Below are 10,204 nucleotides of genomic sequence, written 5' to 3'. Positions count from 1 at the left end.
TAGATATATATATTACAGGGAAGTCTAAGCTGTAAAATTTCATCAGATTTCTCTGAGATTTCTAGTCAGTAAGTGTTTCAAAAGATATCCTGTTTCTCTATTTTAATTCTGGAAAACAAAGGCAAACAACAGTCACCAATTCTTCCACTGCCTTCAAATAGCAAGACCTCCACTAAAACCATACAAATTGTGTTTGGTTTAGTGTGTGTTCTGACTTATAAATAGCGACAGGGAAATATCTTCTTAATTCGTGTATTTTATTACATTGATGACAGGATGAGGAATTGAGTCAATTTTAAGATCTGTTTCTAAAGCAGATCTAGAGTTTGGTAAAGTTGCCGGAACTTCAACCTGTGGACTTACAGTTCTCTTGCTATAACAAAAATGTCTTGGGTCAGTGCTTGGCCTGAATGGTGAAGACAACCCAGGCTGAGGGCTTCAGTGCACATGTGCAAAAGCAGCTACAAGTTCCCTGTCCTGTCTTTGATTCAAGATTTGTCAAGATTTGACTTTGTGGCTCAGCCTGTTGCCTGCTTGCCACATAGGGACAGGTGATGAATAAGGAGTGACTGGTTAAGAATTGTAAAATGCTTTTAAGTTTGAAATACAATGCTACTATAATTGGTAATTAATACTAATGATCAGTTTTATGGTTTTGTCTCCATGGTCTGTTTAACCACTCAAAACCTTGTTACTGAAATTGCTGGTAACAGCCATCTCAGGTGGAACTTCCCTCTTGATAGCATTCAGGGCAATACTGAGATACCGGTTTCATCCTTACGCTGATAATAGTCTGTGTTACAAAAATGGGCAGTGTCAGAAAAAGGTGGAAATGGCCAGTTATCCTTGGCACTGAGAAGGGAGATCCACTGTGGACTGGAGTAACAGTGCATCAGCAAGGGAAGTAAAAGCGCAGTGCGACACCGTTCTCTGTGCAGCACGGAGGTGAGGCTGTGGTGCTGAAGATGAGGAGCAGGAGGACTTGTAAACTGTCCACAAGCAGAGGAAAAGCCTCTCTGACTTGCAGTGAAGCTCTACCCAGATCTGGTGTGTTTCAATATTCTGAGGATTTTTGTCCGAGTCTTCTGCTTGTGCGCCCAGGAGGCAAATCTTGTCCCTAAACAGAGTAAGGAATGTGTCAGTATAATGCCTGCTGTTTCTGAGGAAGGGGATAATCTGAGCCTGTGTGTATAGTGAAAGCTGCTCAGAAGGTGAAAAACCAGGAGGTGAATATACAGGAAAACTCACAGACTCAGGCCAGCTGTCCTGAGCCTTAATCTGGCCACAATTAATTTCAATTTGTGCAGAGAGGATTTGTTTATCAGACAGGGTAAGTGAGCCTGGAGGAGTTTATGGGAAAGGAGAGTGTGCAGCAGAAAGGTGGGGAAGGAGCAGTGAGGAGGTGAAGGTGTCCTCCTGCCCTGGCTCTGTAGCGCTCCAGGAGCAGAGGTGACTCTTTACAGGAGCATGACGTTCCCAGGCTTTGGAGGAGAATGCCAAGCAAGTTCTTCACCCCCTGTGCTGCTGACTAATGATATTTCCTATTGTTATTTTGGTGATAGGCGAATCTGGGGAATGAATGCCACGATTCCTTCTGACCACCTTGCTCAGCGGAATAAGGTGGCTGAGGTTTGGCTTTCTTCAGGAAAAAAAACCCACAAAAACCTTTGCAGCTTCCTACTTCACTGTGGTTTGAAAACGATGCAAGCATTCACTCTGATCTTTACTTTTCTAGCAAAATTGGCTGAAAAATTTCTGAGTGCCATGGTTCATGCAGCTATTTTCTTAAAAAATAATTTATTTTCTTTACTTTGGTATCCAGCCGTTAACCACAACAGCATGATTTTAATTTTGTGAAATCAGAGATGGTCACAAATGTTTTATTTTAGATGTGTTCAGCCCGAGTTCAGATTTGACATGACTTCCAGGTCACTTAAATATGGGGGTTTTTGTGACTCGTTGCAACAAGACACAGGCATAAAGTAATTGTGTTGTTTGGGTTTTTTCCCCCTGGTTAACATTACTTGTAGAACTGCACCTGAACTTCTTTTAAATGTATTTTTACTTCTTAGAAAATACATGGTAATTTTCCTTTGATCCATGGAGCTGGTCTAACTCAAAAGGTAAATTGATAGTTTAAAAACAAAGAAACAATCCCTTCTGACTGGGGACTAAGTAAATTCATAAAATTAAAATTTGACTCTATTCATTTCATCTGACCTATTTAAAATATGTTCGCAGGTCGTCTGAATAGCAAGGGTAAAATTCGTATGTTTGTCATTGTAAAAGGTTATTAAACTGAAACGGCAAAAATTAAGAAAAAATCACTTGAATCCATTCTTTGACACTTGCTAGTAACAATGAATCAAAACCCATTATAATCTGCTGTTTTTCTTCATTAATTGTTATTATTGTTCTGAGTAGTGAAACTGCTTTGAAAGCCCTCCATAAATTGCTAGTTCTCATGCTTGCAGCTGCTGCATGTCACAGTGTGTCTTCACTGGTTTCAGTGTGTGTTAGGCAGCAAAAGCAGAAATACTGTATCTGATTTTTTCACCATGACAATAAATTTTTATCTAGTAAGATTGCCTTTATGTGACATTTAGGAAAGAATTTGTTCTGTGTCTAAATGCCTCAGCAATGTATTAGTTTGTTCTTTCCCTTATAAAAGCAGAGAAAAAAATCCAAATCCCAATCCAAAATATATTGGATATACCTGCTTGCTTTCTGCCTTGATTTATTAGCACCTCGTGATTTATTAGCCAGCTGGCTTTCCACCCCTTGCTCAGGTAGTAACCCTTATGAGTTCCAGGAGCCCTTTCCATAGGATGACATTTACTTTTCTTGTAGCTGCACCACAGTGATGACTTATAATTATCCTGTGATCAGCTGATGCAGCCAGGTCTGTCTTCTCAACCATTTCTCACTGATTGGGGCCAAGTTATTAGAAAAATGTCCCAGCAATATGCCCTAAACAAATGAGTACATACGTAATACTTCAGCGTTGCCTCTCATTTCTGTTATCCCAGTCCTCCAGCCATCCAGCCTCACTGAGACTCCTTTGAGGTTCAGGATACTTCTCAACTTTGTCTTATTAATTGTCTTATTAATGTCAGTAGCATGCTGTTAGCACTTGAGCCTTGGCACTGTAGAGGTTTGGTCTATGAGTTTCATGCTCCCTTTGTGGGAATTAACATTTTCTATGGTAAGCCAGTAGTTTCTGTGAGGATGAAATGCTGCTTCTCTCACCAGTGAAAAAATGGGTAGTAGTATGATCCAAAAGTGACTGGTGCAATACAGGACTTGTTTTAGGGGCTAGAGGGGCAGAAAAAGCAGTTCATGTAACACAATCCCCTGAAAGAGTGATCTTAGTAATAGTGATTTGAGTGTAGGATTCTCGTCTGTCAGCAGCTTGTGCCAGCCTTGAGGAGGTACAAATGACCACCAGCAGCTGAGGAGGGGCAGCAGGGAGGTGTTTGGCCATTTCAGGTTGTATTCCTTGGATGTTGGACTGCTCTGCAGCTTCCAAGTCACCTTGCTTTTGGGAGGTTTATTCTTCCACCTGCAGCTTGGGCGGGAGTTTGGGTTTTAAATCCTTTCAAGTAGGAATTATCTCATGTAAGAAATGCATCTGCTGAGTGAATGCTTTACAATTTTTTTTTTCTCAGAGAAGGAAATAACCAACATCTCTTTACTGTGTTGACCTCAGGTGTTTAATGCAGATCCAGAAACCTCAGGTAAAACCCAGCATACCAAAAGGATCTTCCATCGTCAATAACGTAATAAATCTTCCCCTAGTAAAGTAAAACTTTCTCCCTTCTGTTACATAATGGATGAATGTTGTGTTGGTAAATCAGAAGCTATTGAGGTCTCTTTCTTTCTAAAAGTCTTGCATGCATCACAGCCCAGAGCTATAAGCATAGCAAGTTTTATCTTAGCCCGTGTGTTCTGCAGTGCAGCTCAGCACCTCAGTAACACCTATGACATTTACTTAACCCTTTTGCAAATGTCCTTATATATGTGAACTCCTCTAGCTGCTGCCACTGTGCTCAAGATGCTATCCCCAGTTGTTTTAAACTCCCCTGGCTGCTCACCGTGTAACCTGTACTTGGGGCTTCCCCCTGGAAGCCGTGAAAGAAGGAAAGTCCCCAGCTGCAGTAAGGTTTGCTGCTGAAGTTTGTACTGACTTTCACATACTGTCTTCCCTACTGGGAGTCCCCGCTGTCCTCAGCCTATCTCACTCGTTCCCAGTGTGATCTGACGGCTCTAGGTTTGGCTGTTTTTCAGAGAACAGTGTCTTCCCTCTTCCAAAGGCGCTGCCCAAGTCTGGCAGCGAGATGGATTGGGGAGGCAGGACATCAGTGTTGAAATGAAGGGGTGGGTGAGGAACATGAAGCTTTCTGACCTCTAGGACCAGTCATTGTGTTACTTAATAAAAATAACAGGCACAGAAATACAGAGACTGGCTTTACTTATAGATGGGAAAGAGAGGAAAACAGGAGCTCGTGCAAGAAGGGAAGGGTGAGAGTTTTGCCAGAGTAAATGAGACTGAAGAAGTGGGTAGCAGCAACATTCACTGCTCCTGATTAAATGCCATCTAAACACGTTAAAACTGCTCTTTACTTCTTCTCTTCATTAATATCCCTTCTTTGTTGCTAAAGACCACTGTGCCAGTCCTCATGCAGCAGAGATTAAGACCTTCTGCCTTGAAATGAGTAAAATAAGGTTTTACTTTCCCTGTTACTTCCTTGTGTCAAGAGAAGTGTTGGACTAGCTCTTTTCCTTGTTTTGGATGACAAAGTATATTATGTGGTGTTTGAACATTTATAGACTCTATTCTGCTGATTCATACGTGTTTCCTAACAGCTGACTATCTCAGGTACATGTGGTTTCTTTGGAAGGTACAGTCTTTGGGAGGAAGAAAGATCACGAAATGGGCTGTTGTTTATGGAAATGTTTTTGCTTCTGCAGGTGGCAACGGGAACTAGACATTTCTGGAAAGTAAGATTGGTTCTTGCCGTGTTATGGATGCTTTGGGCAGTATTACTAGTTTATATCGGGTAATCCAAGAATACCCCGTCTTCTCTGTGGGACAAGGTTTGCAAGAAATAGTATCTCTTAAAGGATCATTTGATACTCTTGGAAAAAGTGGCAAGCATTGGCATGCTGTTTTTCCTTTGCTTTGCCTAGGTGTTTCATGAGACTACTGTGGCTGCACCAGTTTGTTGTCTTTGATCCCTTTCAACCTTGTTTTCATTTAATGTTTCTCAGGTATTGATTTCTTCTCTGGCCATATTATCTCATCTTATCTCTGTCGGCATGGGACTATTGCTACTGTCTGCTTTACAAGTGTTATGTGCTATCACTAAATGGCTCACACAGTTGAACTCATTGCTGGGAACTTACATTATTGAATCTGAGAGTCAGTCTTTTTTTTATGTCGATCTTTATTCTCTTTGTGTTATCTTGAATGTTTCCTCGGGCTCTTTGGTGATTGTGTCAGCTTTGAATATCTGGACTGTGTCCATCTATCAACTCCAGCTCTCTTTTTAACTACTGTGGAAGAGAGGGCAGTGGACTGAGCACAGGTCATAGAAGCAGCAAATGTCCAGAAGCCTGCTTCCCCTGTGAAATCTGACAAACTACAATAGGTGCAGAAGCTCACACCTATTTTGAGACATGGAAATATGGTTAAGCAGAGCGGAGTCTGCCCTCCTCCTCCTTGCTCCCAAACAATTTGTTTCAATTTCCTGGAGCAGTTGGAGACACCTCTCTGGGGAACACTGCTCCTGTCTCTGAATGCAAATGTATCAGCAATAATGAGCAGCTCTGGGGACTTACAGAAGTGGATGTACTAAGATGTGGAGTGGGTGGGAAATCTGTCGATCCCGGTTTCCATGGGGATGCTCTGTGCCCTGTGAGAACAGACTGGGTAGGGGGGAGACAAGGTGGCTTTTTTGGTGGGGACCTGAAAAGCAAAGAAGTTTGTGCAGATGCACAGCAAACCCAGGGCTCAGCGGGGAGGTGGCTATCACAGTGGCTATTCCGAGTTATTTTAAAAAGAGCATGAATAAGCATAGCACTACCTTAAAACCAAGTTAGGAGCTTTTAGTAGTGATACTGGGAATGTACATCGTAACAGCCTTCTTCTGCTGTAGAGATGTGATTAGAGATGTCAGTCAACTTAGCGTCTTAACAGTATTTTTTAGTTCTCTTTTTCACCTCGATTGCTGTATTCTGGCTGCAGCCCAGTAACCCCCCATTCTCTCTTTGCCATGCAGTTTTTAATGCTGCATGCATATGGATTTCCATTCTCTGAATTCTTTATAGAAATTCCTGTTCAATTTAATAATTCATATCTTCATTAATATAGTGTATGACACCATATTTTATAGCCATTAAATTTGCTAACAAGGAACACGTTGTTTTGGAGACAGCTCCTATGCAATATCTCATACTACAGATGGGTATTACAGACAGTTGCTGCGTTTCGCATAATGAACAAAATCTGTGAAATCTTTGCAAATCCCATTGCAAAACTGAGGTTTGGAAAAATCTTGGCCACAATAACTTCAACTTTAAAACATCACAATAAATCTTGGTTTTATTTGTTTTTCCCCTCAACGATCATCTTTGTACTCACCAGCTGATGCATTTGCTTGGTCAGCTCAGATCTCTTCCTGCAGGTTCTCAACCACGCTACTGTCAGTGCTCCCAGCATTGCAGCAAGAAAAAAAAGCTGCAAGGGACCAACACCTTGTTATATATTTAGGTGTCTCTTCTATGATTATGTGAAACTTTCTGTTTCATATCTGAAGGTTCCTTTGCTTCAAAAAAATTTTTTTGGATGTTTCCAGTGGCACTGACGTCTTCTGTGTCCCATCCAGTGGAGTAGCCTCACCCCTGCATGGTGCCTGATTTTTAGGAAAATCAACTTGCTCTCTTTCTGCTCAATTTAATCTCTTCCCTTTCTAAGAGTGGTGGTTAAATCTTTATTTGACCTGTACTTGTGTTGAGGGCTCTGCACAGTTTTTGAAAAGCATCACCGCCTAGGAGTCCTGATGGATTTGAGTGACATTTGAGCAGTTTACAAGCTCTCTTATTTGTCAGCTGGTGCATTGCCAAGACTTTGCCAGCTGGAGTCCGAAGTCTGTGCCTGATTTACCGCCAGTAAAGCCCATTGCACTGGCCTTCACCTGTCTTTGAGAGCACCCTGGAGTGTGAGAGTGCCAGAGGAGTATCTGCTTCTGTCATTCTCCCCTCTGTCGCAGGAAGTGGAGGGACCTTCATGATGCCAGTGCTCACCACTTTAACTGGCTCAGTGTTAGGCACTGCATGTATTTATGCAGCTGATGAATTATATGACAGGTTAAAGATTATTCGAATCTGCTCTTCTGGAGTAAGCCGAGAAGGGAGCATTTACCATATGTGCTGTGTTATTCTAGTGAGCGTATCCAACCTTGTTTATCTGTCGCCTTCACACCTCGTGTTTTTCTGTGATTCAAAACTGATTTACTGTTAACTGTTTACAGTGATTTGAACAAGAGAGGCTTGTTAAACAGGCGGGGGGGGGAGAAGATTTAATTGCTGATTTCCTGTGTTCTCCTGGGGCTGGATCTGTAGGATTCCCATTTGAGTGATGAAGGGGAGAAGCAAACAGCCCGTGTAAGCAGACTTGTTTCCTGGCTATCTCAGCAATCATCCTTGATGCAAATCAACCGCATTGGATGTCCCAACCTTCAGCCTTTCCTATCCCATTTTTTACTTTCAGCAGATAGACGGGAGGAATGAGTCGAGTTTGAGCTCTAGCATTAGAGACTTGAAAGGCTTTTGTGCAGGGTGTTGTCTGTTGCATTGCCAATGTTTGGATTCTTTTTTGTACTTGTTTTATAGGAAGCATTTTACTCTGTAGGTGATACCATCCCATATCTTCCTCTATAAGATCTTGTGAAAAATTTACATAAATAGACTTTGCCTTAGTGGGCCAGCATTGCCTCCTTAGAAACCTGGAAGAGCTGGCTGCTCCTTACCTCTGTGCTGTGCGGGAAGGTGTGTAGTGAGAGCAGCCTGTGCAGGGAAGGGCGTTCGTTGGTTTTGCAATGAATCACAAAGCCTAATTTAAAGAATTCGCTTAGTACTGTGACAATGGTGATGATGGAGTACTGAGTGGGGAAATGTGTTAAATCACGTGGAGAAAAGCAGATGTTGGCTGGAGATAACCATGTTGGGTTTCACCCATTTTGATAAAATTAAAGCTGTGTTGACCCATCTTATTTGTTCAACACCTAAATTCACAGTTGGTGAATCAGTACCGTAGATTTAGAGTTGGTGAGGTAATTCGCAGTTATATCTGAACACCTCCGAAAGAGGAGGAGACAAGGGTAATGTGAATGAATGACACATTGAGAACCTTTTTTAAAACCACTGTAGTTGACTCCATTTATGCAGTAAATTACATTAACCAGCAGAAATGACATCACACAGCCTTCCCTGTCAAAGAAGGCTGAGGAAGTAGGCGAGGTGGGAACTGTGGGGAAGACAGCTCTTTCACCCAGTCTTGGGTCTGTTAGTGATCTTTTTTTTCCTCTCTCTCTTTCATCTGTGCTCTACCATTTGATTTGTGAGTTTTTGCAAGCATTCTCTGAAGTGTGTGCAGGGTTGGGGCAGCTGTGGCCTAGAGTGCCAGTTTCTCTCTTTCTCCGCATGACTGCCTGCCTGTCTGTTAGGGGGTTTGTATAAGAATATATTTCTCTACAGTCACAATTGTGCAGCAAGCAATTGGTGTGGCTGGAGATGTGAGTTGGTCAGCTTATGGAAAGCAGAGCTAGGGGACAGGGAGAATAAAATTCTGTACCCCTTTTTCTTCTATGGTGGTAAAACTGCTGCTTCAGTGGTGGTTGTTTTTCTCATCTGCTTATTGTGGATCAGTAATTCTGGACCAAAAAATTCTAATGCTCAGACTGGATTTGAGGTTCATAATTCAATTTTTTATCTTTGTGCTGCTACTGGGATGCCTTGTTGTCTGAATGAAGTTGCACAAATGCACATACCTTGACTGCGCAATGAGAAGAATGATACCTGTGTAAACTTCTTGGGGTTCTGTAAAGCAAATGCAGATTTACAATCTGTCGCATCTTTGACTTTATAATTTCAACCTAGGTTTCCTACTTCATCCATAATCAGGTACAGGTAGATTGACAATGTGCAGCTCTTGTGTGCTCTTTGCATAAGTTTGATCCCTCCCCAGGTTCAGCTCAGGCTCACTGGCACCATGCTAGTTTGGAAACCACTCGTCACTGGAAGTAGTCAGATTGCAGTGTGCTTGGGCGCAGTTTCTTGCTCTAAGTACCCTGTAGTTATGTCTCCAGCAACTGCAAAGGGAGGTTACCCAGATGTGGCTTTGCCATGCACAGATATAGCAGCATGGAATGTAAAGGCTCATGTGGTGTTGAAGAGTATTATTGCACTACAGAAGATTTTTTTTTTTTTTTTTTATGTTTTCTGGTCAGATGTTCCTGTGGGGGCCTCTATGTGCTTTGCAACCAAACACTGCTTTCTGCTGAGCAACAGCTCGTAGGAAGAGTAGCGCGTGCTGCCGGAGTGCGCCTGCATGCAGCCTGGGAGAAAAGCACGTATAGGGATTTAAATAGCTTATGAAAGTATTTGTCACCAGTACAACACGATGCTTCTCAAACTGGAATGTGGTAGGAGGCTAAATATTGTTGGTTTGGGGTTTTTTAATAGCTTGTTTTAAGTAGATTCAATGTAAAATAAAACAGAGACAGAAAAGAAATTAAGCTCCTAGACAGTTATGATGTTTTAGAAATTCTTTGGTGCATCCCAACCCTGAGAAATTAACCCTTTACTGGCAACGGTTAACAAGAAGCTCTTGGTTATTCTTTTTAATGGATGCAGGGGAAGTAGTTTGAAGCTGCCTTTATTTTCTTCAGTCTTTGGTGGAAAAAAATTTAGTTACTGTTTTTTCGTGGTTAACTTTTTTATTTCTTGTTCCTGTCTTCATGTCTGTTGTCTTTTTGCTGTGCTTTTTTTTGGTGGAGCTTTATTTTAAAAGCTTTTAAAAGGCGTCTCAAGGAAGAAATGCATGGTAAAATCCTGTCCTCAGATACTTCAGGGAAAAAGGTCAGAAAAAATGCATTGGCTCTGCTGATATAAAGCTGGATGGTTATTGAAGTAACCCACCAGC

Source organism: Buceros rhinoceros, unplaced genomic scaffold (assembly GCF_000710305.1).
Source record: "Buceros rhinoceros silvestris isolate BGI_N320 unplaced genomic scaffold, ASM71030v1 scaffold4704, whole genome shotgun sequence".
NCBI classification, from domain to species: domain Eukaryota; kingdom Metazoa; phylum Chordata; class Aves; order Bucerotiformes; family Bucerotidae; genus Buceros; species Buceros rhinoceros.
The sequence above is the reverse complement of the archived record's forward strand: the minus strand, read 5'-3'. Positions refer to the sequence as shown.